Genomic DNA, 27,203 nt, shown 5'->3' with positions numbered 1-27,203 from the left:
AGGTCCTTCCTAAGAACATACAGTCTGTCAAGAGTCATCGAGGGGGAGGTCCCCCTAAGAAACACAAAGTTTATCATACCACTCCTTAAACTCATTGACTTTTCTCGCTCTCACCACTCCATCAGACAATGCATTCCATGGTTCAACCACCCTCCACGCAAAGAAACCACTCCTCATCCTCTTGCTCAGTTTCCTTTCATAACTACCAGGGATGGCCTCTTGTCATCACTCCTTCCCGCTGTTCAACCAAGCAAAAGAACTCCCCAGTGTCAACCCTGTAACCACCTCTCAACAATTTAAAAGTCTCAATCATATCACCTTTCCTTCTTCTATCTGCCAAACTCTGCAGTCCACATTCCCTCAGCCGATCCTCATAACCAAAATTGTACAGTCCTGAAACCATCTTTGTCATTCGTCTTTGTACCCTTTCCACAGTTAATTTATCCCCATCAAATCCTGGGTACCAAATCTGAGAACAATAGTCTAAGTGTGGTCTGATCAGAGACATATACAACAGAATGATAACCCGTTTATCTCTGCAGGTCAGCATCCTTCTCATAATTGCAGCAATCCTCTGTGTTACCTTCACCACCTTTGCAATATGTCCCCTGAATTTCAGGTTTCTATCAATGTCAACCCCAGATCTCTTGTCTCCCCTACTTCCTCCAGTATAACTCCTCCCATAGAGTATGTAGCATCCCATCGATGTTTCCCAAACCTCAAGACCTTACATTTTGCTGCATTGAACCCACACCCCCACTCATTTGTCCATCTGTCTAGTTTATTCGATTCCTCTTGCAGGGCTACCACACCTGCACTATTACTAATAATCCTTCCCAGCTTCGCATCATCAGCAAACAATCCACTGGCAATGTCATTGATATAAAGGTTAAACAATATAGGTCACAGTACTGAGCCCTGTGGGACCCCACTTGAAATCCTCTGCCTCCTTGAACCTGCCCCATACACAACTCTCTGATACCTATCGGACAGCCAATCCTGAATCCAGTTGACCAACCTGACATCCAAACCCATTACCTGCAACTTGAATATCAGCTTATTATGTGCCACCCTGTCAAATGCCTTCGCTAAATCCAAGAAAATGACAGTATATGCCTTTCTCTCATCTACTGCTCTTGTAACTTTATTATAAAAGGCTAGCATATTACAAAAACAAGGGTACCCCCTTCACTAATCCATGTTGACTCTCACAGATAACATTACCCTCATCTGCCCAATGCTGTATACGGTCCCTGACTACTTTCTCCAAGATCTTAACAACTACTGATGACACACAGACTGGCCTATAATTAGCCACTTCCAGTCTGTTACCATCCTTATGCAATGGCACTATCTTACCTTCCTTCCATTCCCTGGGCACCTTTCCTGCAGCCAGACTTTCATTGAAAAGCCAGGTTAAAGGCACTGTCAGTTCCCTAGCACATTCTCTCAAAACTTGTGGTGAAATACCATCCAGTCCCAAAGCTTTACTGACATCCAGAGTACTCAGTATCTGAAACACACTCTCCTCCTGTACCTCTAAACCTCGAACCAGCCCTATCTCTCTAGCATTAAAACTGACTCCTCTAGGATGAAATACTCCAAAAAAGTGTTCATTGAACAATTCCACTATGTCCTCTGCATCAGTCACTCTATTCCCATTTTTATCCCACAATATCATTCTTCCACAGTCATTTCTCCTCCTACTGGCCACATAGCTAAAAAATTCCCTAGGATTTTCTTTGGATCTTAGGGCCAATCTCCTCTCATATTCCAGTTTCGCTTTCCTTACCACACTAGTCACTCTTCTGGCCTGTGTCTTATATTCTTCATGCATCTTCTCTTCACCTGTCTCCTTATATCTCTTCCATAGCCTCTTTTTCGCATGCAATTCCTGTTTAATATTGTTTGTCATCCACTTTACTCCAAATTGTGTCCTCTTCTTCACTCATGGTATACAACTTACCATTGCTGCTAACAAATATTCTTTCACAATTTCCCACGCAGTAATGATATCGTGGCCTTCCAATTCCTCCCTCCATGAAACTTCCCGAAGTTGACGTCTAAGTCTATTATAATCACCTGCTTTATAATTCCACATAAGTTCCCGTCTCTTTGATACTCCTGCATGTCTATTCATTTTCCAAGTCAAAACCACATGGTCACTCTCTCCAACTGGTGGGAGAGATGTCATCTCAGTCATTATCAACTCTTCTGATGCTATAACCAAATCCAAAACTCTTGAACCTCTTGTTTCCTCTGTTACATGTTGTCTAAGACATTTGTCCCTCAAGAATTCTAGAAATTCCATTTCCCTATTGCTACATGCATCTTCCTCTCTCCAATTTATATTACTGTAGTTAAAATCTCCCATAACCATTCTTCTTGCACTTGCCAAACTTAACTGTTTAAACATCTCCTGGTCCCCATCCTCTGTGCTCCTGGGTCTGTAGCAACACCCCACTAAATATCCTGTCTTGCCTACCTCTACCTCACATCATATGCTCTCAAAATAATTTGTCTCACTTCCTTCCAAAGTCTCCACTCTTAGAGGACATAGGTCGTCACTTATCATAAGCGATACCCCACCACCACCACGCTTTCCCCTCCTATCCTGACGAAAAATGCTGTACCCAGTGACTTCTATTCCTGTTATTATATTCCCTTCTGTCAACCACTTCTCAGTGATTCCAATAATTTTTGGTCAGGCTGATGCTATCTGCACCACCAATTCCTCTCCCTTATTCCAGATACTCCTGGCATTAGTATAAAGCATATAAATGCCATTGTTTCTATACCCAGTATTATCCCCTCTAGACTCCACTGGACTCAGTGTTACCTATGTCATGTCCCTTCTCCCAAGTATCCATTCCCACAAGAGGCCACTCTTGCTATCATCCTGCCTGGGACACACTGACTCGTTCAGAACAGCAATCCCTCCAGATGCCTACGTCCTTCCTCATTCAAATGTAAGCGGTCTCTCACATACAATTCCTCTCTTTCCTCAAACGCACTCCAAGCATCCACATATACCAGTCCTCTCTTATCACACATTCTCGCTAATATGCCATTCAATATATTCAATATCACAGCTCTTCTGCTCAGCTCGTCATTATCATACCTAGGCAACATGCACACTATTTTTCCTCTCTCTGTCTTCTTCCGTACAGCCTCAAGCAAAAATCTCATCTCTCACTGCCCAACTTACATTACCACTTAAGTCATTTGTTCCTACCATCACAATCATCTCATCCACCCTTTCACCTCTCTTAATTGCCATAGCCACCCTTTCTATTTTTCCTCCTGGCAAACATTCCTCACGCATCCTATCTTGAACACCACAGATCACTGAATCGCCATACATTATACCTCTTACCATTCCCTCTCTCCTATTGTTTCCATTCTCTCCTCTTCTTTCATTCACATAGGTCTCTCTCATTCCCTCTCCTCTACTGCTATTCTCTCTTCTGGCATTCCCATACCTCTCTCTCTCCTACTGTTTCCATTCTCTCCTCTTCTAGCACTCCCATACATCTCTCTCATTCCCACTCTCTTACTGTTTCCATTTTCTCCACTTCTAGCACTTCCATATCTCTCTCTCATTCCATCTCTCCTACTCTTTCCATCCTCTCGTCTTCTAGCATTCCCATACCTCTCTCATTCCATCTCTCCTACTGTTTCCATTCTCTCCTCTTCTAGCACTTCAATATCTCTCTCTCTCTCATTCCATCTCTCCTACTGTTTCCATCCTCTCATCTGCTAGCACCCCTATACCTCTCACTCATTCTCTCTTTTCTACTGTTTCCTTTCTCTCCTCTTCTAACACTCCCAAAATTCTCTCTCTCTCTCTCCTCTACTCTGATTCAGCTTGCATTTATCTCTTCCATTCTCCTAATCTTATCTTTCACACTTCTGCTCTCATTCACAAGACATTCTACCTCCTCTTCCAGCTCATCTATCTCCCTCTGCAGGTCAGTCACTCTTAATCTAAATTCACTCTCCCAAACAAAACCATCTCCTAAAATTTCACAGTCACTCACGCCTTCCACACTATCAACTATTATTTTCTCATTCATATATATATATTTTTCATTCTCTCCTTTCATGTTACTTGTTTTCCTACATTCATTCCCCATTCCTGGAGCAACAAGGTCAGATATTGATATTTCTAATGCACTTATTTCCTCAATAGCGTAGGTGTGCAAAATGCACACCTATGCTCTCCACTCTCTTTCACAAGCCACATATCCAATTCCCGAGACGCATACATGCTGCAAGTACTGCATGCCACAAAGTCCCTTATGATATTGCTTATAATAGAGTTCTTAATTTTTCTTTAGATTGGAGCTTAGTGCTAAAGTAATAACAAAGGCATAATTATCGCTGCTGTCTTTGTCTCAAGCTGTTTAAAAATCAGATACAGTCAATAGTCATTATATCAAACCAAAGAAAAAGTTCTTTACAGGAAATTTACTTCAAAAGAGCAATGAAGTTATGGTAATTTTTAGTAGAGCTTTTCAGCTGTTTGTTGAAGTAAGTGAATGAATGAATGAATGAGTTCACTACAACAGTGTTTACTATAGCACGAATCGAATGTAACTGCTGAAAATAAAGTATATATTCACTTTTAAAAATGACTGATTTTTCATATTTAATTTTATTTGAGAAAAATGCCTTTATTTTATTATTATTTAAATTAAAAAAAAGCATAATATTTTTTGTTTTTAAAACATTAAAATAAAATAAAAGTAAGATGAAATTGTAAGGCCAGTTTGCAGCACATAAGATATCAAATCTCACAAGAAGTAATTAAGTCTATAAGTATTTAAAAAAAAATCAGTTTCTTGTGAATCTCTCCTGAGTATCCAGCCTGTGCAATGTGACAAATACTAAACATGTAGAAAATTTTATATACAAATAAAATTTTTAAGTGGTAAATGAGGCTGTTTTGGTGACCTCAGCATCATGGAACCTTTTGTTATTGGTGAGAAGGCAACTTTGAAGTTGTACTGCTTTAGCATAACAGCAATCTCATCAGTGACATTTTTTATGTAAGACAAAGAAATTGCACCCTCGCAGTCAATATACAAAAACTTCATGGCCAATTCAAACCACAGATATTTACGGTCATTATTTTGTTTCTGAAATTAGTCTGCGCGGTTAGCCGAGAGGCTATGCACTTCGCAACCATATGCCTGGGAAAGGAGGGTCCCGGGTTCGATTCCCATCGCTGACGTGAGGAGCTTAAGATTTCTTTCTCAGACATACCCAAATTAGCCAGACATGGACTGCAGGGTTTTTCTCCCTAGTTTTTGGTGTTTTTCTCCCGGATGCAGGCAAACTGGCCTTGAGGACATAATGCCTCTACAGACAGAGAATACATTTTAATGGTAAAAGAGGAAAAGCTTGAAAAGATCTATGTACTGTTTATTTAGGTTTTCATACTATTTTTGCCAGCCTGGCTGGCCCGAGTGTTAGCATATCCGCTCTACAGCCAAAAGGCTGTGGGTTCGAATCCCGCAGTGGGCATGGATTTTTGTGATTGTCTGTGGAAAAACTAGTAGTGGTGGTCAGCAGTAGATGGCATTGGTGTAGTTGCAGTTAGTTGTAGTTGGTGGACTGAGTGGTGGAGAGAGCTGTAGAGCAGGTGCCCTCCCTCGATGAGTCTATGGACTCCCTATTATTTGACACCTCTACTGGAGGTATCAAATAATAATAATAATAAAATGTGAAGTAATACTGCAACAAAATTTCTGAGTTTGAACACAACTGAAATTCATATAAACACTAACAACTCTGATTTATTTTACAAAGCCTGCATAAAAATATTGAAAAAAAAAAAAGAAAACTTGCATACTGCACTGATGAAACTAGACTGCTGAAAACCAACAAGTCTACAGAAATTTGAAGTGACCATATATGAGGAGTTCAAGCTCAAAGGACAAACTGCAAAAGGATTATGAGGGTTGCACAAGTACAAATAAGGAGGTTATTATCCTTCTCTATAAGGCTTTGAAATGGACACAAACAAAAACAAACAAACTATTGTGAACAATATGGTCACCTAAGTTTCTAGTAAATAAAGAGATGGTGAAGAAGTCCACAGGTGAGTGATGAAGATGATGGCAGTTCTGTATAATGCTCCCCTATCTATGATGATAGACTGAAGGTGTGTGGGTTGTAAAGTTTGATTGATAGGCAAAAAAAGGAGCATATGATAGAAACATCTGAGTTACTAAGTAAAGAGATCACAGTGGAAAATCAATGTAAAACTGAAAAACACGCATAACCACCATAAAGAATATTTTAATTTTAATAAAATTAAACTACTGACATTAGATTTATTAATTAGAAATAATTAATAAATCATTAAATTATATAATTAATTAGAAAGTATTAATATTAGAAAGCACTTAATAGGAATGCAATCAGGAATACATATATATTTGAAGTAGAAAAAAAGACATCAAAAACCTGATATATGTCAAGGCAGCTGGAGTAGATGATATTCAACCAGAAATGCTCAAATAATAATAATATGCAGATATAAAAGTTTTTCAGTGGCTGCACTGCATAAATCAGAAAGCCTGGTCAGTGGGTCAAATTCCAGATGACTGGAGTAGAGCTCTCATAGTACCCATGAGATTCATGCAAGTATACTTGAGAAACAGCTAAGAAAAATTGTCGAAGGAAAGATTGGTGAAGAACATGCTGGCCAAATAGAGATTTTCAGGATCAGATAGTCACTTTACAACAAACAGCTGAGAAATCATGGGAATATAACAAGGACATGTATTAAGTTTTGCAGATCTGGAAAAGGTATATGACAAGGTGCCAAGAAGAAAGCTGTTCAAAACACCCCAGTTATATGGTTAAATGGGACATTATATCAAGCAATGCATGTCTATATATAAGTTGTAGTCAGGTGTGCTACAAGGTATACATTATCTCTACTGTTATTTCATCATCTATATGGTCTCATTATGAAGGAAAACAGTATTAAACATGATATCAAAACTGGAGATGTTAATCTCAGCTCTTTACTAAATAAATCACAGTACAATTCTGCAATATTAGAAAGAAAACACCTGATCAAAGAATAGGGACCACAGATATGAGCATTGAAAAAAAAATTAGAAGAGTGAACAGATGCCATCAATGCCATTATCATAATAAATATAAGGATATTAGGAAAGAAGCTGCCATTGTCAGCATTCAAGGAGGGATGTGTTCACAGAGTTAATCTCAACTGGTATGGTCAGTTAAACAAAATGGGAGAAGAAACAACAGTAAAACAAGTTTGCTTTAACAGGTTGGCAGGAAAAGATCCAGAGAAAGACAAAGATCAAGTCAGATTGATACAGTAAAAAGTGCCTTAGAAGACAGAAATATAAGATCTCATAATGTTGGAGTCCTGAAAGAGTTATCTTTCAGGACTCGTGTTGCTTAATTTTGATAGTATATATCAGAACACAAAATTATAAGTAAATAATTATTTACTGACTTATTGCTGATATTTCGCTGGTGTTATAACCAGCATCTTCAGAGCACAAAAACACAGTTTGTCACAGTATGGGAGACTACAACAACATGGTGTAACAAAGGGACTAGTTTAACAAAATTGTAGCAACAACATAAAGACTAAAGTCTTAATTAGGCACTTCTATCTAAAATATATATATATATTGTAGCAATAACACAAAGACTAAAGTCCTTAAAAATAAAAAATAAAAATAAAATAAAAAAAAGAGAGAGAAAGCAGGTACTAGTTATATCTTATATAAATATTAGCAATAAGTCAATAAATAATTATTTACTTATAATTCTGTGTTTTGATATATACTGTCAAAATTAAACAACATGAACGACGAACACCTAAGCCTTTCTACACCTTTCAGGACTTAATCTGTTAAAATTACTTTGGATGAAAATTGTCAAATGAAAGTTAGTAATGATGTAACTTTTTCATGTAGTGCTATCATAATATCCTGTATGCTTCTGAAGGTACATGTCAGGAATTTGATGATGATTATGATGAACTACTGACATACAAAACATCTTCAGTGTAAAATAAATAATGGGAAATTCAAATACAACAAACTGAAAGCATGCTATAAACAGTGGTTATCTTATCTTACTGGCCTAGTTGGCAAAGTAGTTAGTGTATCTACTCTTCAACTAGCAGGCTGTGGATTTGAATCCTTCTGTGGACATGGATGTTTGTGATTGCCTTTAGATGGGAGATGAATTTCATCATAAAAATAAAAAAGTATTTTTATTTTTATATTTCATATAAAATAAGACCCAATGTATATAAGACTTTGAAACATTTAAGTGCAGATACTAAAGAAAGCATAAAACTAAACACTGAATTGAAATTAGAGAAATTTCTAAATTTCTATACAGAATTGTGGACAGATAAATATTATAAAAAATATAACTAGCAAACATTTAATGAAAATGAATAGGAAATAACTAAAGAAGAATTAGAAATCAGCCTGAAACAAACAAGAAATGGACAATCACCAGGAGACAAGAAAAGTTAGGTTCAGAATTATATAAATATACAGAAAAAAGGTTTAAAGAAAGAATTTTATTATTTTTAAATAAAATCTATTCAACAAGTAACCCACCATTAGAATGGAAAAAACAATACTGATCCCTATCTTTAAAAAAGATAGTAGAGATGACCCTAAAAACTATAGAGGTATAAGTATTCTAAATTCCTGTTCCTATATATTTTAAAACAGTTCTAAAGACCTGTTTTAAAATATATAGCAGAATTTTAAATAACAAACTAATAAAATATTATGAAGGCTTTAAAGAAGGATGATCATGTATAGATCCAGCCCTTTTTCTAAAATTAATAAAAGACAAAAGAAGAGAATACAATTTAGAAACACATATTACATTTACATTATGGAAAATTATGGAGACAATTACATTTATTGACTTTGCAAAAGCATTTGATAAAGTCAAAAGAAGCATTTTATTTAACATACTAAAAGAAAGACAAATACCAAATATTATTCTAAAAGCTATCATAAGTATATATGAAAATAATCAAATACAAATAAGATTAAATCATGAACTATCATATCCAAGAGTGATAAACCAAGCAGTCCGACAGGGATGTCCCCCCTTTCAGCAAGGGGGACATCCCATCCCTGTCGATCTTAAAAAGAGAGGGGGATGTCCCCCTCTCTTTTTAATATTTATTTAATTGAAATAATAATTTTCAACAAGGTATTAAAATTTCTTCTACTGTGAACTTAAACACTCTCCATTCTGCTGATGATCAAACAATAATTAGAAATTCTGAAGATAACTTACAGAAAGATATCTTAAATTTAAATGAAATAGCCAAAGATTATGGAATGATAATTTCAACAGAAAAATCAAAAACAATGGTCTTTAAAGTACAAGATCCAATAAGAACTAAAATAGTAATAGATAATAAGATTTTAAAACAGGTGAATTCATTTAATTACCTAGGATGTATGATTACATTATTATTATTATTATTACACGAGCACATCCATGGAATCAGAAGACTCACTGCAGGAGACCCAATCTATCATACCTCTCCTTGAGCCCATTCACAGACAAAGACTCACAAATGACTCTGGCAACCCATTCCACTCATTCACCACTCCCAAGCAAAAAATCTAGTCTTCACACCCCTACTGATCACACCTTTATTCAACTTCCAGGAATGACCCCTTGTTCTGGTCCCTATAGCCAAGTGCTGACACATTTCCCCTGTATCTATTCTATAAAATCCTTTAAGCAACTTAAATGTTTCCATCATATCACCTCTTTTTCTCCTATCAACCAATTTCTGCAATTCACACACCTTCAATCTATCCTCATAGGGAACATTCCACAGGCCACTCACTATTTTGGTCACTCACCTCTGAATCCTCTCCACCACTTCCTCATCCACAAGAAACCCAGGGGACTAGACTTGAGCACAGTATTCCAGATGTGGGCATATCAAGGCCTTATAAAGAGGATTTACAACTTCCATATCTCTACTTGTTAATGTGTTCCTCACTAGCCAAGTAATCTTAGGGGCTAATTCAGCAACCTTAGCAATATGTCCTCTAAACTTTAACTCTAGGTCTACCACTACCCCTAAATCTCTAGCCTATCTATTTCCTAGAGTACAGAACCATCAATGTGATACACAGATTTTAACCTATTGTTGTTTATTATTTTAACGGTATAATAGAACACAGAAACTAAGTAAATAATTAATTTATTAACTAGATGCTGATATTTCGCTGGTATTATAACCAGCATCTTCAGAGCACAAAAACACTGTTTGTCACAATACGCGAGACTAAAACAACATGGTGTACTTCAACAAAACTGTAGCAGCAACACAAAGACTAGAGTCCTGATTTTGGCGCCCTCTATCTGAAAAAAAAAAAAAAAAAAAAAAAAAAAAACGCTATCATATATTACTAGAGTCCTAGAAAAGTGCAAGTTTTTTCTTAATATGACTGTTTCCCAGATCTTCGGCAAGTTAATACAGCCATATTTGTTGAGATTTGGAGTGTGTTTTAGAGCTTCTGTCGCCTCTAAGAACAATCTCTCTGATTTATATGGGTTTCTGTGTAGTACTTTTGTGTTTTTCCAGTTGATCCTGTGTGCAGGGGTATCCAGAGCATGGTCTGCTAGGCCCGACTTCCCATAATGATATTTCCGGACGTATCGTTTATGTTCGCTGATGCGGATATTCACAGTTCTTCCTGTTTGACCGTAGTAGGCTTGATTGCATGAGCAGGGTACTTGGTAGACTCCTGGATGTGATAAAGGAGGAATGCTGTCCTTGGGTGAGCGGATGAGGGTTGCTAATTTGCTACATGGTCTGAATGTAGTGCGTAGTTTATGTTTATTGAGAATTCTTGAGATCTTTTCGGATGTGCCTTTAATGTAAGGGATGGTGACTGTTTTGTTGTAGTTCTCTGTGGTGGATGGTGGGAGGGGTTTCTTAGGAGTGTTTAGTATTTTGTTTATTTTTTGTGGATTGTAGCCGTTGGCCAAGAAGGTGTGGCGTAAGTGAGTCAGTTCAGCAGTAAGAGCCTTGTCATTTGAACAGATTGCTCTCGCTCTATGGGTTAGCGTTTTTAATATGCCATATTGTTGAGAAGGATGATGGTGTGATTGTTTGTGTAAGTATCTGCCTGTATGTGTGGGTTTTCTGAAAACTGAAAATGATAAGGAACCATCTGGGAGACGTGTGATGAGTGTATCCAGGAAGGGCAGACAGTTGTTGGCTTCCAGTTCCATAGTAAAGTGGATTTTTGGATGTTGGCTATTTAAATGTGCTAAGAATGTTTTCAATGTCTCAGGGCCATGTGGCCAAATAGCAAGCACATCATCAACATAGCGTAGCCAAAGTGTTGGTTTGAGAGTGGCTGTATTGATTGCTTGTTTTTCCAGGTGTTCTATGTAAAAGTTGGCTAGGGGGGGAGAAAGGGGGGAGCCCATGGCTGTCCCATCAATTTGTTTGTATATTTTCCCTTTCCATGTGAAATATCCTGCATGTATTGTGAATTTGAATAGTTCAAATATATCAGGGGGGAAGTGTGACTTCAGTAGATTGAGGGTTTCTATTAGTGGTACATTTGTGAATAGTGAAGTGATGTCAAAGCTTACTATTAAGTCTGAGCTTTTTAGGCTGAGGTGTTGTAAGATGCTTTTTAGGTGTGCTGAATCTCAGTCCAAATCTCAACAAATATGGCTGTATTAACTTGCCGAAGATCTGGGAGACAGTCATATTAAGAAAAAAACTAGCACTTTTCTAGGACTCTAGTAATATATGATAGCGTTTTTTTTTTTTTTTTTTTTTTTTCAGATAGAGGGCGCCAAAATCAGGACTCTAGTCTTTGTGTTGCTGCTACAGTTTTGTTGAAGTACACCATGCTGTTTTAGTCTCGCATATTGTGACAAACAGTGTTTTTGTGCTCTGAAGATGCTGGTTATAATACCAGCGAAATATCAGCATCTAGTTAATAAATTAATTATTTAATTAGTTTCTGTGTTCTATTATACCGTTAAAATAATAAACAACATGTTCGACGAACACATAAGTCTGTCCACACGTTTAAGGATTCTTCACGGAGACGATATCGTATGCAAGACATGACGATATGGTAAGTGGAAGTTGAAATTGGCGCGGCAACTAAACAGGTTAGCCTTCTTAAAGAGGTGCCGAGACACCAAATTAATACCGAACTGTTTTAAAATCAAAAACAAGTTCCACTCGGCCAAAGCCCAACGCATCTATAAACGAGCGAGTGTAGCGCTTTTACGCGAACAAATTAACACCACTCGCCGGGAATTAGCACAAGCAAATACAACCATCAGCGCATTACGAGAATCGCTGCATAATATTCTAAATACGGAACTTTGGCAGATCTTAAAGAACATCACCGACGCAACGGCAAAAAAAGAATTCGACAGAGTCAAAAACCGGCACCAAAAGAAGTTCGAAAATCTACAACAACGGAACACCATACAACGACCGCAATTACAACAAGACCTCGTCGTCGTGAATCTATCGTCACTCACATTAAGCAAAGATGCCACGACTGCTTTAAGTCGAGGGCACAACTTTGCCATAACTCCCAAGCAAGTTCCAGAAGCCGAAATAATGGCGTCCATCGAACGAGGAATTTACGACCTGCCTCCAACAATAGCTAACAACATACGTTTAGATGTGGCCAACATCCTAATCAAGTCCAAGCCTCCAAAAAATAATATCCCACATAAGGAATTCATTGCTATAAAAGAGCTACACAACAACAGCCAGATTACCATAACAAAAGCAGACAAAGGAAATGCAACCGTGGTGATGGACACAACTGAATATGAAAACAAAATGCACACACTATTACAAGATCAGTCAACATACAAAATTATAGATCGCAATCCCACCAACACACAAAAGAATAAGGCACAAAAATTATTAAAAAAAGTCACTTCCTGGCCCAAAGACACAGTTAACAAACTCAAACCCTTCCATGTTAAAACACCTAGGATCTATGGATCACCAAAAATTCACAAACCTGGCACACCCCTACGCCCAATTGTGGAGAGTATAAATAGTCCCACATACAAACTAGCTAGACATTTAGTGAAGCTACTAGCCACTCTCACTAACAATTCTCCCTCCTTTATCAAAAATTCAGCACACCTAAAAAGCATCTTACAACACCTCACCCTAAAAAGCTCAGACTTAATAGTAAGCTTTGACATCACTTCACTATTCACAAATGTACCACTAATAGAAACCCTCAATCTACTGAAGTCACACTTCCCCCCTGATATATTTGAACTATTCAAATTCACAATACATGCAGGATATTTCACATGGAAAGGGAAAATATACAAACAAATTGATGGGACAGCCATGGGCTCCCCCCTTTCTCCCCCCCTAGCCAACTTTTACATAGAACACCTGGAAAAACAAGCAATCAATACAGCCACTCTCAAACCAACACTTTGGCTACGCTATGTTGATGATGTGCTTGCTATTTGGCCACATGGCCCTGAGACATTGAAAACATTCTTAGCACATTTAAATAGCCAACATCCAAAAATCCACTTTACTATGGAACTGGAAGCCAACAACTGTCTGCCCTTCCTGGATACACTCATCACACGTCTCCCAGATGGTTCCTTATCATTTTCAGTTTTCAGAAAACCCACACATACAGGCAGATACTTACACAAACAATCACACCATCATCCTTCTCAACAATATGGCATATTAAAAACGCTAACCCATAGAGCGAGAGCAATCTGTTCAAATGACAAGGCTCTTACTGCTGAACTGACTCACTTACGCCACACCTTCTTGGCCAACGGCTACAATCCACAAAAAATAAACAAAATACTAAACACTCCTAAGAAACCCCTCCCACCATCCACCACAGAGAACTACAACAAAACAGTCACCATCCCTTACATTAAAGGCACATCCGAAAAGATCTCAAGAATTCTCAATAAACATAAACTACGCACTACATTCAGACCATGTAGCAAATTAGCAACCCTCATCCGCTCACCCAAGGACAGCATTCCTCCTTTATCACATCCAGGAGTCTACCAAGTACCCTGCTCATGCAATCAAGCCTACTACGGTCAAACAGGAAGAACTGTGAATATCCGCATCAGCGAACATAAACGATACGTCCGGAAATATCATTATGGGAAGTCGGGCCTAGCAGACCATGCTCTGGATACCCCTGCACACAGGATCAACTGGAAAAACACAAAAGTACTACACAGAAACCCATATAAATCAGAGAGATTGTTCTTAGAGGCGACAGAAGCCCTAAAACACACTCCAAATCTCAACAAATATGGCTGTATTAACTTGCCGGAGATCTGGGAGACAGTCATATTAAAAAAAAACTAGCACTTTTCTAGGACTCTAGTAATATATGATAGCGTTTTTTTTTTTTTTTTTTTTTTTTTTCAGATAGAGGGCGCCAAAATCGGGACTCTAGTCTTTGTGTTGCTGCTACAGTTTTGTTGAAGTACACCATGTTGTTTTAGTCTCGCGTATTGTGACAAACAGTGTTTTTGTGCTCTGAAGATGCTGGTTATAATACCAGCGAAATATCAGCATCTAGTTAATAAATTAATTATTTACTTAGTTTCTGTGTTCTATTATACTGTTAAAATAATAAACAACATGTTCGACGAACACATAAGTCTGTCCACAGATTTTAACCTATTTATCTCAAAACGCATAACTTTACATTTCTCAACATAAAACTGACACCCATTAACTTTTGCCCATACTGACAGCCTATTCAAATCTTCCTGCAGGCTCTCTACATCGCCTTGATTAACTATTATCCTACCTAATTTTGCATCATCAGCAAACAACTGAATATTTCCTTTCAGGTTATTTCCTATATATTTATGTACAAATCAAACAGCAATGGTCCCAGCACTGAACCTTGTGGCACACCACTAGTCACCTGTTTTTGCCTCGATTCTGCACCTCCATATATCACTTTTTGATATCTGTCCAGCAGCCGCCCTCTTATCTACTTAACCAGTTTCATAATTTGCATAACAGTGTTCCAAGTGGTATTCTGTCAAATGCCTTTGCAAAATTATCATGTAGCCATTTCTTTTATCCAACTCAGCTGTTACTCTATTATAAAAAAGTTAGTAAATTACTAAGCCATGAGCGACCCTTTCCAGAACTATGTTGACTCTCACATACAGTATCTTATTTTTATCTACCCATTCTTGAATTCTCTTTTTTTATCAAATTTTCTAGTACTTTTTATGAACACACCTGAGATATTGATTGGTCTATAATTTGCTACTGTAGTCTTAGAACCTACCTAATGCAAAGGAATAATTTTGCCCTCTTAACCCTATGAACTCAACTAGAGCTGAGACTTAAATTAAACAGCTTAGTCAAAGGCATTGCCAGTTCCCTTGCACATTCTCGCAAAACTCTAGCTAATATCCCATCTAATCCCACAGCTGTATTTACATTGAGATTCCACAATATCCTAAGAATCTCCAATTCATCCACATTAGTGTCTGTCACATAGGTTAAAGTAGTAACCTCACTAGGACATTATATGATTGCAAAGCGGTCACTCAGTAACTCAACTATTTTATCTGCATCTGTCTCCTCATGACCATCATCACTCATTAAGGTTAATCTTCCATAGTTATTCTTCCTCTTACTTGCCACATAATGATTTTTAATACCTGTCATTGCAGAAAATGATACCTCACATAAATAAGTAGAACCAAAAGGTAGGAGTGCATCATTTGCTGTGTTTACTAAATTTCTATACTTGGACTTCAGTCCCATCCACCAATTGTGAAGAGATTTCTGTTGAAATTTGTTTTTCAAAGTTGTGTTGTATCTAATGTCAATTAACTGCTCTTGAAAAATAATCGGAAGGCGGTCAATTTTTACATTTTCTGCAAATAGATACAAAATCCATTGAAATTCTTCGCCAGGAAGATCTGTGAATAAGTTACAAAAATATGTGTCTAAACTTTTTAAATGTGCAGATATTAGACTTTTGTTTGTTTTACATTTACATTATTTTCTGTAATGAAATCAGATAAAGATGGAAACATTTCTAAACCTCACTTTTCAAATTTCTCTCTCCACAGCAGCATTTTCTTTCGAAATGCAGTTATTTTCTCATTCACTGTTAAAATGTTACCTTTTCCTTGAAGAGACAAATTAAGCATGTTTACTTTTTCAAAAATATCAGCTAGAGCATAGTATTAATAACCACTTATCGTCATTGTTGGGCTTGTCAATGCTAGGATACTCTACAAACAATGGCAATAATAAGAAGTAAGAGATTTACTCCCTAGTTTTAAAAAACATGACAGCTTTGCCACAGATGATTATGTGTGCAAAGTCGCCCAATGTGCACGCAAATTTAAATTTACAGGATCTTTATAACGTCTTTGTCTATATTAGATATATGTTTAATTGATGAAAGAAAGTAATATTCTTTATCTTTAATTAATTACTTAATTTTTTTCCTATCAATATAAAACTTTTTTTGATGTACCCCCACGTATCGACTCGCATACCCCCTGGGATATGCGTACCACACTTTGGAGACCACTGGTATATAGAAAGCGCAATATCCCTTTATTCCCCCCCCCCACCTACTTTAAGTTTCTGAACTGACTACCCTATTCAATATTTTTGCTTGAGAGACTAGATTCCTAACTTGGTCATTCTCACACACACTCACTTCATGGTTGCCTTCGAACAAACTCAGTTGCTTCCACCCTAATTGCTTAAGTTTCCCTGAATTTGCATGTCAGCATGTTTGGTGAACAAAGCTTTCTCTTCAGACATTTAATACCAAAACCATTCAGATGTAGTCCATCTGCATTGTATAAATCCTTCTTTTCATCAAACAGAAACCACAGATCCACAAATTCTACATCATTCCTTTTGCACAATTTACATATAGACTCATTGGCTATCAATGCCCTCCTCGGTTTGCCTCTATCACAGCATGGTAGGAGACTTACAAGACTCACCTTCTCGCACTTCAGTTTTGCCTCTTCTAACAACTCCTTTACATCCTCCCTCATAGAATACTTCTCGCCTCTCAAATCATTGGTACCAACAAAGACAATAATTTCCTTTGACTTACTTTTTCGCATCTGGATGGCATGGCTAATATCCTGAATTTTGCTCCCAGGAAACACGATTTTGTCATGCTTTCGTTAAGTACTCCCCTTAATTATTGAGTTACCATACATAATTTTCTCCTTAACTTGTGTTTTTTTTGTTTGTTTGTTTGTTCTGTCAGTCTTTATTATTCATTTGGATCACCTGCTACTTTCTTTTTTCAGCCCTGCTTAACTCTTGCCATTTCTGCAGTTTTTCAATTTCATGCTTTGCCCTATGAAGGATAACATTTAAGCACGCTATTTCTTTATTGATATCCATTTCGTTCTTCTCTATTTCCACAGCTGCACATTCAACATTATTAACATCATTTTCTATCTTACCATCGGTACATGCTGCATTCTCGTCACCTAAAAGACACTTACTTTTGAAACACTTAATACATACTCTCTCTCCAGTTTCAATTTCCTTCCACATATTCTTTTAATTTTCTCAATGCATATATTTTGCATATACTGCACTGAATTATGTATGAAATTGAAAAAGATATAAACCTAAAAATCGTGAAATATTTAAAAATAACAGGTGAGGTGTAATTAACTCTATATTTAAACCTAACCTAGTTCAAAAACAAACTAGATTAAAAGTATACAACACATTAGCCTAACCAGTCTTAATGTATGGAAGTGAAATCTGGACAATAAAACAAAAAGACAAACAAAGATTAATAACAGCTGAAATGAAGTTTATGAGAAAAACTGTAAAGTATACCCTATTCGATCTCAAAAGAAATGAAGAAATTATGAAAGAATTAAACCAGGAATCAGTAATTGAAAAAATAGAAAAATATAAACATAAATGGATGGAACATGTTGAAAGAATGAAAACAGAAAGATTACCAAGATAAGTTTTAAATTACAAACCATTAGGAAAAAGAAAACCAGAATGTCCTCTAAAGAGATTCAATGATGACTTCTAAGGCTAGAACAGGTCACCCCTATGCTTAAATCCTCGAAAAGCATGATGGTGAATTTCATAATCCGACTGAGATCACTACCCTACTTACTGAAGGTTTAAAGCAGCTTGAAAATGTTCCATGTTTGTCCTCTAAAGCACAGTTTCTGGACTATGTAAAAATAAATAAATAAAAGTACAAAAATTCAAAAAAAAAAAAAAAATCAGCTAATGCCTTTTATTTACTTATAGGGAGTAGGCAAGGCCTTTATACCCTATTCAGCTTTTGGAGACTGAGTGGGTAGTTCAATCTCCACCAGTAGCCAATCAGGACAGCTGGACTATGTCTATCACTAATTATAGGTAGCACCACCGATGAAGAGACCAGCAAACAAATGCTGCCATCTCTTGTAACCTAACCCTAACAGGATGTGTTACTGTCTGAATAATGTGGGTACTACGGTAAATTTTCTTGAGTTTACGGGACAAAAAAAACAAGTTTCTGGGAGAAAAACCAGCTTGCCCGTGCCCTTTAATCCACCCATGGTACTAATGTAATACACACATACAACCTTTTGTGAGTGGGAGTCAAAAAAAAAAAGTAGTTGTGAGGATGCCAGGTTGTAAATTATTACACTATCATCACAATCATCTTCCTCGTCCACCTAAAACAGACTGAGACTACCATGAACAATAATATTCCAGTCCAATCTACTGACAGTCAAGTTATTTAAACTTCTAAATTTAAACACAATTAGGATCCGTAAAAAAAATGTATAACATATTGCAAATAACAACCTTCTAGATTTCAGGCATGGACAGTCCATCAGTGAGGTTTAATTTGGCATGATGTAGAACTCCACACTCTCTTTGAAGAGGCATTCAAATTTGTAGATATTTCAATTCTGCATCATTCCAAATAATCCTGCAGCTAGCACTGTAATCAGCAACTCAGTACATTATCTGGTGTTCTGAAATATGTTTGCTGCTGACTGGCCAGTTTCTCAAAAGCAGGATATGCAGTTGTAAGGAATTTGATAGATGATGAATAGCATCAGTGAAGGAATTTTATATTTAGGAAATGGCAGAAGTCAGCTGATTTGATTGACAGGTCTACATGTAACACAAAACTTAAAATTTCCTTATTATATTTCAACTTTGAAATATAATTTCAAAGTTGAAATAATATTTCAAATATGAAATTGGACAAAAATGGCAATGATTTTTGGTTGCAGATGTTGAGAACAGAGGTTTGCTAGATAACTGAAGTTTGTTGCTGAAGAGAACTGATGAAGCACATAACAACAGTGACTATAATACTGTATTTTGGATGATGTGCAGAGGTACAAGCAATGACCATAAAAAGTAGGATGGGTGCAAGAAAGAGAGAACTGTCTGTTAGAAGAATGTCTAAAAGGCATTAAGTTCCATTTAACTCTTTTTTTTTCTTCAGGTAAATTTGATTACCTGTACAACAGTGGACAAAATACTGTAGTGAGTTATATGAAGAAAAACTAGATTCGGATAGTGTTGGGAAACTGACTGAAGAATTGAAGCAGATATCACCACCAGGTAATGAGCATGATATGGACATTTTAAGAGGAGAGGTAGAAAAAGCAATAGGACGGCTAAACCACAACAAGAGTCCTGGTAACGATAACATTAATGGAGAAATGATTAAATATGGTGGTGAAAGTATGGTTACAGAAATGCACCAACTATGTAATATGGTATGGAAAGAAGGGAAAATGCCAGAGAAGTGGGTGAAATCAATATTAGTAACATTATACAAGAAAGGAAATAAGCTAGAATGTAAAAATTATAGAACAATTGCCTTGATAAGTCACCTCGGTAAAGTGATGATGATCATATTGACAGAAAGATTGAGAACACAATTGGAAGCATACCTTGCAGATGAGCAAGCAGGATTTAGGAAGGATAGAACCACAATTCAACAGATTTTGACAATGAGGTTAATAGCAGAGAAAGCTAGGAGAAAAAACAAAAACATATATACTTGCTTTATTGATTTTCAGAAAGCATTTGACAGTATTGACCAGAAAGTGGCATTAGCAGTTCTGGAATCCTATGGAATTGATAAAAAACTAATAGCTATATTAAAAGATGTTTATCAGAATGCAGTTGCAGCAGTCAGAATAGGTGATGATTTGGGGATATAGTTTAAAACAAGCAGAGGTATTAGACAGGGAGTCCCAATATCACCAAGCATTTTCATCGCACATTTAGAAAGAGCAATGGACAAACTGAAGGAAGATGCCAAAGGAATATCTGTACACGGAATGAGAATTAACAATCTGAGATTCGCAGATGACATTGTTATTATTGAAGAAGACGAAAGAGAACTACAAAAAACACTGAAACTGTTAAATGAGGAAGGGAAGAGATTTGGACTTGTTATGAACTTGGAAAAAACAAAGACAATGGTATTTGATCAGAAGAACATGAAACAAAAGATACAAGTGGATGGAACTGATGTAGAAAATGTTGAACAATTCACATATTTGGGAAGTAAACTGACATATGACTTGGACTGTAAAAAAGAAATAAAGATCAGGATTGCAAAGGGAAGAACAAATCTGAAGGCCATGGATAACATCTGGAAAAGTAAAGATCAGTCTGCAAACAAAACTAAGAGTATTGGAAACATGCATCTTCAGCGGTGTACTGTATGGATCTGAAACTTGGGTAATGAATAAGGAATCAAGAAAAAGAATTTTGGCATTTGAAAGAACTTGTTACAGGATTCTAAGAACAGGATGGGTACAGAAAATCACTAATGAAGAGCTCTATCAGAAGATACAACCAAAAGAGAATCTAATGCAGAAGATTATAAAACAGAAGCTGCAATTATTTGGACACATCTGTAGAATGAGTGAGGACTGGAACATAAAGACATTTATGTTTGATATTTTGGATGGTTTAAACAGAAGAGGTAGACCATACAGAGCATGGATAGATGATATAAGACTGGTGTGGAATGGGTGTACAAAAACTGCGACACTGTGCACTGGACAAAGAAAGGTGGAAGGTAAAAGTACAAACGAGGCACTGCCGACCAAGTATGGATGATATAACCCTAACATCCTAACAGAATAAATGCTGTTAGATCTACCTGTCCAGAGGCATTAGGTAGCAGCCCTACCACTGGACTTATCCAACAACAGGCCAGTAACCTGCCATGGGAAAATTCAATATACTTTCAAGTCTCATCCAAAGAAAAGCCAGATGGATTATCAGCGAAAAGACCGCAATTCAGGAAAATGTAAACAAAATTGGAAAAAGGAAACACATAATGAAGATTGCAACATGGAATGTGAGAAGCATCGCATACAAAGAAGAGGAACTTGATAAACAACTAAACCAAGTTAACATAAAGATACGCATAGTAATATTGTCTAATTTTGGTAGCTTGTTGTGTCTGTGTGATTTTGGTGTGAATTTCGTTTTATATAATTTAGTATTTTAATGATACATTTCATAGAATAGCACATGGCGCTAATGCGACATAAGATAATGGCGTCCAAAAATACTATGCCTTTGTTCAAAAACTGTAATGTGAGGGAGTTTGTCCAATGTGATGTGTGTGGGATGTATGCATTCCCGAAGGAGGCTGAAGTTTGGATGGAAAGTGATAGTGGTGGGAGAATGTGCAGAAGGTGTAAGCAAAGTGAGGAATTGAAGTATGTGTCAGGTCGTGAGATAGTTATGATTGAAGAAAGCCAGAATGTGAGTGACAATAGTAGCTTGATAGGGAATTGCGATGTTATACAAAATGGCAATGAGAGCGGTGATCAAAGAGAGAGTGAAAGCAACTATACAGAGAGAGAAAATGGTTTAAATGATGAAAAAAATGAGGAATTATTTGTAGGGAGTGAGATCGCTAGGTTGTGCGCAGTGATACAAAATGCGCAGTGGCAATTAGAGCACCTGCAAAACTCTTTCCAGAGTGCCTCGGCTAACGGAAATAAACAAGTGCTTGAAAGGAAAAATAAGCATAAGAGTGGGAGAGTTTCTGAAATGAAGGAAAGAGTGTTGTATGGTGACTCTTTATTAAGAGGAGTGATAGATAGGAGATTAACTAAATCGTACTTACAGGGTATGGAATTTAAGGATGTTAGTGAGAGGATTAGAGTGCAAAAACAGAGGGTGAAAGAATTGATAGTTGTGGTGGGTACGAATGAATTGAAAGGAGATAAATTTTTTATGAGAGAGGACTTGAAAGTACTGTTAAAGGTAGTGAAAGAAAAGAGTGACAGAGTTAGGAGGGTGAGTCTGTTGCCGCAGTATGACAGAGAGGAGTTTAGAAGGAGGGCCATAATCGCAAATGACTTTATGCACAGGTTATGCAGACTGTGTGGTGTGGAATTCGTGGGCGTGTGGAATGAGTTTGATGGGCAAAAGGATTTATACAAGATGGATGGCCTGCATTTGAATGGTTTTGGTGTGCGGAGACTGGAAAAAGTGTTGCTGAATGAAGTGAAAATGAATGTGCAGAACCAGGGAAACTAGCACTACCACGGAGGGGGGGGGAGAGTGGATATGCAGACATCAGTGAGACAGTTGAGTGTAAGAATGTATATAATGTACCCGAGCCAGTACTAAGGAAAAGAAATCGGAATGGGATAGTTAGAATAATGCATCAAGATAGGGGTGGGACAAAGGGACCTCTGCATTTCATGTATACTAATATCAGGAGTATTAGGAACAAGAAGGAAGAATTTTTGGCCTTGATTGGCTCCTCAAGATTAGTGAAACATGGCTGACAGAAGATGATATAGTTAGTCGGATAGAATGTGTAGGTTATAGTGTGTTTAGGAGGGAGAATAGAATGAGAGAATAAAATGGGGGAAAGAGTGTTATTGATGATAGCTGATGAACTGCAGCCAAGGAGCATGGAAGTCGTATCGCAGGATAGTGAAAAGAGCTCATTTGAGGCTATTTGGTGTGAGACTGAGACTGGCAGAACAAAATATATAGTTGGGTGCTGCTATAGACCAGTTGATGGAATAGATGGTGGAGATAGTATGCATAAACAAATTGATGAAATGAGTGGAAGGAGGGTAATTATTATAGGAGATTTCAACTATGGTAACATTGATCGGAAGGAGGAGAGGACACATGTGAGGAAGGAAATGGATTTTATGCGGTTATTAAGGGATAACTATCTGAGACAGCATGTAATTGAAAATACTAGGGGTGTGAGAGTGCTTGACCTGGTAATAGCATCTGAGAATTTGACTGTAATGAATATGACCATGTTGCCACCTATTGGTGAGAGTGATCATAAGGATTTGACCTGAGAGGTGGCTAAAGGTGTGGAATTTTCGATTAACACAGGGTATATGTGGAATTACCATGCTGGCAAGTATGACAAGCTTAGGAGATTGCTTGATTCAGTGCCATGGCATGTACAACTGCAAGAGCAGGATGTCGATAGAGCATGGGAAGTGGTCAAGGAGCATTTACAGGAGGTTATGGCTGATTGTATACCTAGGGTCCGAATAGTAAAACAAGTACGGGTTAAATGGATAAATAACACCATTAAGCTTGAGCTGCAAAAAAAGAAACAACTGTGGAGGGAATTTAAAGAAAGAGGTGACCTGCAGGCACACAAACGGTATAAAGTGCAGGCCAGAAGGGTAACGAGTGTGGTAAAAAAAGCAAAAGCGGATTATGAAAGGAAACTAGCTATGCAAGCTAAAGAGAATCCCAAACAGTTCTTTTAATATGCAGCAAGCAAAAAAAAACTGTACACGGCAAAATGATTTTAAGGAATGACGATGGTAAGGCAGTCACTGAATCAGTCGATATAGTGGAATTACTAAGCAAGCACTTTGCAAGAGTATATAATCCAGGTGGTGACATTGAAAAAATGAAGGAACCATTAGTTTATATGGGAATTGTGATGAATGAAGTGGAGGTGAATAGTCTATTACAGAACCTTAATGTGAATACATCTGCGGAATTGAATGGTATACCGGCACGGGTCTTATGTGAGGTGGCTAAAGAATTATCAGTGTCCTTGACCATTTTGTTTAATCTGAGTCTCAGGTCTGGTTTAGTCCCAAAGGTCCAGAAAGAGGGGAAAATAATTCCACTGCATAAAGGAGGATCCAAGACTACTGTTGCAAATTACCGACCGATCAGCATATCAGGAGTCGTTGTCAAGGTCTTGGAGAAAGTAGTCAAAGGAAAAATACAGGAATGGATTGATGAAAATGAGATACTGTACAGAGGACAGCATGGCTTTGTGAAGGGTAGATCATGCCTCAGTAACTTGCTCACGTTTTATAACCCAGTGAAGGCTGAACTGGATAAGGGTAATGGGTTTACAGTGATTCTACCGGACCTTGCCAAGGTCTTTGACAGGATACCACATGGAACTGTAATCAGTAAACTGGAGCAGATGGGGATGGATATAGGGTTGGTGAGATGGATAGGAAGGTGGTTGATGGAGAGATATCAGAGAGTAGTTTATTCAGGAGTACAGTCCAAAAGACGGCCTGTGACTAGTGGTTTGCCGCAAGGTTCCGTTCTTGGACCACGGCTGTTTAATTTGTCCATTAACGATATAGGGAAGGATCTAAGAGGAACAGTTCATTTGTTCACTGATGATGCAAAGTTGGGTAGGGCAATAGTGAATGCAGAAGGTCATAATCTTGCAGGACGACTTGGATAGATTGGAGTTCTGGGCTAAGGAGAATGGGTGTCAATTTAATGTGACAAAATGTAAGGTTATGCATTCTGGGGTGAAAAGATTAGCAGCAGTATACCACACTGGTGGAACTGTACTCCAGGAGACTGATGAGGCCAGGGACTTGGGAGTGTTGGTAGATAGGGAGATGAAGTTTAGGGGGCCACATTGCAAAAGTAGCTAAATCAGCTCATCAATTCACTTGGTTGTTGAAAAATACTTTGAAGAGCAGAGACCAGCAAGTTATTGCACCTCTGTACCGAGCCTTGATAAGACCTCATCTCGATGCCCAGATTTGGTTACCTGAGTTTGTTCTTGATGGGGAGGAGGTGGAGAGGATCCAGGGGCGAGTGACCAAGATGATAGCAGGTCTAAGGAATGAACCTTATGAGAACAAGTGGAAGATTTGTGGGTTGCAGAAATTAGTTGATAGGTGGAAAAGGGGAGATATGATTGAGACATTCAAATTGCTAAAGGGTTTCTATAGGATTAATTCAGAGGATATTTTTGAGATCAGGACTGGTGGTGGATGAACTAGGGGACACCTATGGAAGCTGGGCAAGAGTGTGGTTAGCAGGGGTGTTAGAGCTGGGTTCTTTACTTTTAGAGTGGTAAAGGAGTGGAATAAGCTGCCAGAGTCTGTTGTGGGTGCTATGACCGTGAGTGAGTTCAAGGCAAGGTATGATAGATACTGTGAGAATGTCGTACAGTTGGGTGGACATGATGTTTAGGGCCTCCCTCGATGAGTCTAAGGACTCCCTGGAGTTGCCCGTAATAATAATAATAATAATAGTAACAAAAACAAAGAAAAAACAAAAAATACAAAAGAAACAAACAACTAGATACAAATCTACAGTGAGGTAAAAAAAGAAGAAAGAGCAAAAGCAGATATAATGATTATGGTACATAAATCTCTCAGCTATCAGCTAATCAGCTGATATCTGAGAGACATAAATCTCTAAAGAACAATATTATATATTATAACTATCTGAATAAAAATAGAATATTTTTGTTCAGATAGTGTATTACAGATAACAATAATTGGAGGATTTGAGAGCGGAGAGGAATTGTATGCGAGAGACTGCCTACAATTGAATGAGGAAAGACATAGGCATCTGGAGAGATTGCTGTTCTGAACAAGTCGGTGTGTCCCAGTGTGGATGGTAGCAGGGGTAGCTTCTTGTGGGAATGGGTACTTGGGAGAAGGGGGACGACATCAGGTAATGCTGAGCCCAGTGGAGTCTAGAGAGGATAATGCTGGGTATACAAACAATGCATTTTTATGCTTTATACCAATGCTAGGAATATTCGGAATAAGGGAGAGGAATTGGTGACACTGATAGCATCAGCCTGTCCAAAGATTATTGGGATCACAGAGAGATGGTTGACAGAAGAGGATATAATAACAGGAATAGAAGTTGCTGGGTACAGCATTTTTCTGCAGGATAGGAAGGGAAAGCGTGGTGGTGGAGTACTGCTTATGATAAGTTACGACCATTGTCCTCTAAGAGTGGAGGCTTTGGAAGGCTGTGACACTAATGATTTTGATAGCATATGGTGTGAGGTGGAGGTGAGCAACACAGGATATTTAGTGGGGTGTTGCTACAGACCAAGGAGCACAGAGGATGTGGACCAGGAGATGTTTAAACATCTCCTGCTCCCCATCCATCTCAAAGTTAAGTTTGGCAAGTGCAAGAAGAATGATTGTTATGGGAGATTTTAACTACAGTAATATAAATTGGAGAGAGGAAGATGCATGTAGCAATAGGGGAATGGAATTTCTAGAATTCTTGAGGGACAAATGTCTTAGGCAACATGTAACAAAGGGAACAAGAGTTGGATTTGGTTAGAGCATCAGAAGAGTTGATAATAACTGAGATGACATCTCTCCCACCAGTTGGAGAGAGTGACCATATGGTTTTGACTTGGAAAATGAATAGACATGCAGGAGTATCAAAGAGACGAGAACGTATGTGGAATTATAAAGCAGGTGATTATAATAGTCTTAGACGTCAACTTGGGGAAGTTTCGTCGAGGGAGGAATTGGAAGATCAGAATATCATTAGTGCTTGGGAAATTGTGAAGGAATATTTATTAGCAGCAATAGTAAGCTGTATTCCACGAGTGAAGAAGAGGACACAATTTGGAGTCAAGTGAATGACAAACAATATAAAACAGGCGCTACATGTTAAAAAGAGGCTATGAAAGAGATATAAGGAGACAGGTGAAGAGAAGATACATGAAGAATATAAGACACAGGCCAGACGAGTGACTAGTATGGTAAGGAAGGCGAAACTGGAATATGAGAAAATATTGGCTCTTAGATCCAAGGAAAATCATAGGGAATTTTTTAGCTATGTGGCCAGT

General features: G+C 37.7%; 1 protein-coding gene across 4 annotated transcripts in view; it reads right to left on the bottom strand.

The window, feature by feature from the left end:
- The window catches only part of LOC150092525 (liprin-beta-1-like), a 494,640-nt gene that overhangs the window by 221,466 nt on the left and 245,971 nt on the right, over window positions 1–27,203 (bottom strand). The gene's annotated exons all lie outside the window — the stretch shown is intronic.

This window comes from Typopeltis vanoorti, chromosome 25 (genome assembly GCF_054136105.1).
Source record: "Typopeltis vanoorti isolate ZY-2024b chromosome 25, IOZ_Tvanoo_1.0, whole genome shotgun sequence".
NCBI classification, from domain to species: Eukaryota; Metazoa; Arthropoda; class Arachnida; order Uropygi; family Thelyphonidae; genus Typopeltis; species Typopeltis vanoorti.
Note: the sequence above shows the minus strand (reverse complement) of the source record. Positions and strands in the feature narration are given on the sequence as shown.